The sequence below is a fragment of the Lathyrus oleraceus genome, chromosome 6 (assembly GCF_024323335.1).
Source record: "Lathyrus oleraceus cultivar Zhongwan6 chromosome 6, CAAS_Psat_ZW6_1.0, whole genome shotgun sequence".
Classification (NCBI taxonomy): Eukaryota; Viridiplantae; Streptophyta; class Magnoliopsida; order Fabales; family Fabaceae; genus Lathyrus; species Lathyrus oleraceus.
Genome location: NC_066584.1, coordinates 314,437,606 through 314,441,696, shown reverse-complemented (window position 1 = coordinate 314,441,696; position 4,091 = coordinate 314,437,606). Strand labels below are relative to the sequence as shown.

At 36.1% G+C, this 4,091-nt stretch overlaps 1 long non-coding RNA gene across 1 annotated transcript; it reads right to left on the bottom strand.

Moving 5' to 3' along the window:
* Window positions 1-2,635: 2,635 nt before the first annotated feature.
* On the bottom strand, window positions 2,636-3,716 carry LOC127097555 (uncharacterized). Its single transcript, XR_007793091.1, has 2 exons — window positions 3,261-3,716; window positions 2,636-3,141 (listed from the first exon to the last, which is right to left on the bottom strand). It is a non-coding gene; the product is annotated as an uncharacterized LOC127097555 (long non-coding RNA).
* Between the last annotated feature and the right edge of the window lie 375 nt (window positions 3,717-4,091).

Below are 4,091 nucleotides of genomic sequence, written 5' to 3'. Positions count from 1 at the left end.
AAAGAGAAAAAATGTGCCAGAAGGAACCATGGTGAAGGTCATTCCTGTTACAAACCAACCCGTTGCTAGAACCTCTAAGTCACCTCCGGCGAAGAAGAATAAGGGGTGCCCATAGATTCATTGTTGGTGACGTGACCCTAACCTTCATAGATCAAAAAGCATATGTCTTGTTGGGAAGAAAATTAAGGGAAACCATGTGGCTCCTCTTTCAAAAACAATAATGAATTCAAGTTTTAGGATGAGAGTTTGACGACTTAGGTTTCCAATACAACCACCTTCATTCTACTAAAGATGTCGATAAGGCCAACACTATGGGCGACCAAAAGTTACTCCAACATTTGGGAACTTACCTTATGAGGGGTTGTGTTATAGATCGAACTTTGTATGAGGTCACTGATTCTTTCGACCAACAGGCGACTGATTTGAGTCTTGAGCTTTCCAAGAGGAAGGAAGCTCAAGTTACGTATCATAATATTCTTAACTCACCTAACAAAAAGACTTTTGGGCTTGAAAAGGAACTAAAATCATCCCAAGATGAACGCAATTCCCTCAAATATGTGAAGGAGTCCATGGAGCTCGGCTGCAAATCACACTACAAGAAACTTTCTCAAGTCTTGCAGGAGGTAATTTTGCTCAAAGAGACCATCGAGGGACTCAAGAAGAACCTTCAGGAGAAACGTATGATTGGCCTTTTATCTAGGGATCAAGGTTTTGAAAATCCAAAACCCGGGCCATCGACCTCTACCCCTCATCCTTGACTTATCCAAGCTGAATTATTTGAAGGTGGTGGTGGAAGGACGTCTAGTGGACAAAGCTGGCACTTATTCAAATATTGAACCCAATAATTTTATTAAACCTAAATTTGTCAGTGGAGGTTAGGCGCATGAGAAGACTAATGCAGATGTGGTTCAAGACGAGAATATTGTGGCATCCACCCGTGAGGCATATATCTCTTAATTTCTTTGTTGTTTATAGATTTTTATCCCCTTGAGGGTTTTATATAATTATACTTGTTGTTATTTTAATTTATTTTTCCTAACTCATTTTGTATAATTTTTTTAAAGCATTGTTTGTTTGTATTTATGATTCTTAACATAGAGTTTTCACTTAGCACACAGAATCAGGTGAGTCCTATCCTTGAGCATTTAATAAACGTTATTTGTATGAGAAACCCAGGGATTAACAATTTTTGTTTCTTGCACTTTTTTTTGGATTAAGTGACACGAATAGCCCATTGGGTTTCAACCTTTTTCTCCATGTGAAAATCATGGGTTAAGTGACATAGAAAGCCCAATAGGTTCTAGTCTTTTTCTCCATATGGAAGTATTGGGTTAAGTTATACTCATAGTGCGGTACATTTCAGCCTTTTTATCCTTGTGGAAGTCTTGAGTTAAGTGACACGGAGAGCTCGATGGATTCTGGCCATTTGCTCCATGTAGAAGTCTTAGGTTAAGTGACATGGGGAGACCGATAGATTTCTGCCTTTTGCTCCTTGTGGAAGTCTTAGGTTAAGTGACAGAGATACCCTGATGGATTTCAGCCTTTTGCTCCCTTTGGAAGTCTTTGGTTAAGTGACATGGAGAGACTAGTGGGTTCTAGCCTTTTTCCCCTTTTGCAAGCCTTGGGTTAAGTGACATGTGTCATACCCTAAATTTTATCCCAACCCTTTTAACCATTTCATTAACTCATTTGCATCACACTTCTTTGCATTCTTTGACATGGCTCGCTAAGGTCAACAAAAGTCAACCAAAAGTCAATTGTTGGTCTAATTGATCAATATAGTTTTGTTCTTAAGCATCATATTAAGATGGTTCATTTCATTCATCATATCACATTTCCTTACTTATAAAAATCCAAAGTCAACATTTGTCTTAAAAGATTATTCTTTCTAATTTCACATTATTCTATCCATTCATCATTCATCATCTTTCTCATTAATAAAAAAGTAAATAAAGTCAACATTAAGCCAAGTGAGAAAGTCAACATGGTGGTCCAAAAAGAAAGAAAAATATGAAAAGGTTTTGGTGGTACATGACTATATGTGATTCCCTCATTTATCCAAGTACATATTTTATGGTTTTTTGTTAACCAAGTACCAAAATTTTGGATTCATTTCTCATTTCATGTACCATTTACCATCATATCATCCACCACTCTTACATCACATTTGAAAGCAAAAAGATTTGAATTATGAAGTAATTTGTATTTTGTTCATTCATGTTCATTTTATCCAAATTTGAATTTCAATTCTTACCATTGCTACAATATCCATTCATTCACTAATCACTCATTAATCATGCATCATTTCATTTGATTTTTATTGATTTACATTCAAAGTAAAACAAGGGAAACAAGTGATGTGAGACAAATTTTGGACTTGATTTTGAATTTACCACATCGCAACATTACTTCTTACCATGGATCAGGTACATGATCATCACACTATTATTATCATGAATAACCATCACCAACATAATGAAAATGAAAAAATATAAGTCAATCAATTTGAATATGAATAAATATTTTAATTTCACCTCATTTAATTTGTTACATCACCACACGATTTTTGCACATGAACAAGATTGAACCATGCACTTTTCAACATGTTCAATTCAAATTACAAAAAACATGAGAATTTGAAATTAATAATTCGAATTTCATTTGAATTTCAAGATTATTACATTACAATTTGAGAATTAAAACTTGCACATGGACCACTAACAAACCACACACGGTTTGCACATCCCCGTTCTCCACAAAATTCGCAACAAATCTTTACATTTCCCTCCCAATTTTTTTACTCCTCACATGATTCGTAACAAAATCACACTCTCACACAAAAAATCTTCCAATTCACACAAATTCTCACTCATTTTCATCACTTTTCACACACTTGAAATTACTTTTCACACACTCACACTATACCCTAATCTATGCCTATTTAAGCTAGCTCTAATTCACACACAAAAGGGGAATTCAAAACCTACAAATAATACACAAAACTTCACACTATGAACAAGTAAATTGTAACACCTTAAAATCCAAAACCTTCATTTAGAGCTCCTTGTTGTAGCAATTAGAGCTTCTCATTGAAGCTCTAATTAAGCTGAGCTTAACTCCTTCAAGCAACCTCAGTCAAAGCTTGATGGAATGCACAGTAGCAACAGAGGAAAGTAGTAGAAGAAGAAGAAGAAATAATTATAATCATAATAGTAAAGGAAGTGAAATAAAGGAGAGCTAAAAGGCTAAGATCATGCTACCTGAAAGTTAAAGCTTGTTGGAGTTCTTCACCAGAGTAGTTTGCTCCAATTTGGTACCTATTGCATGATTTAACACGCTTTCTGTTTGATTTTACACTTCTGCGTATGCCATAGATGTTTTCCCTAAATTAATTATAGTGTTTGATGCTTAACATGTGTAGATCAGACATATTTTTAAACTTAGGGATCTATTTTCTTTGTTTCGATCCGCTTAATTTGTTGCACTTTTTTTTAGGGTGGATTTGTGGTTAAGGTTGAATTTGAGCTAGGGTTTGTATTTATTGTATGAGGGTCTGGGTAGTTTTAATGGTTTCTGGAAAATCACCTCAAGAACATTCAAGATGTTCTTGAGATGTTCATCATGTTTTTCGTTTTTTCTGGAAATTTGAGGGGTTTGGATCCTAGAGAGAGGCGATAAAAAGTTTTCTTCATGTTACTTAGAGAGAGAAGTAGAATTGGGATATGATAGAGGGACCACCGATCCCCTCTTTTATGCGTAATCCTCTTCCCCTCAGGTTGAGCCATGTGGCATCCTCCATGGCCCTTGATTTAGTTGACTGGACTTTAACTCAGTGACTTCTGTACATGAGTCCCAACCATGTGCCCTCCATCTAAGCCTTTTGATCTTTGTTGACTACTATACGGATCTGATGGCAATGGGAAAGTCAACATTCCCCTAATTTTGACTTCGACCATATTGGGCTTTCCTCCTTAATGGGCCTTCCTTCGTTAATCACACCCGCCTTTTCCTTTTCTCACCTCCTGATTGTGTGATGGGGAAATGTTGGGCCTCTTATCTAAGCCCATATACCTTTTAGGTGCCACATCCCA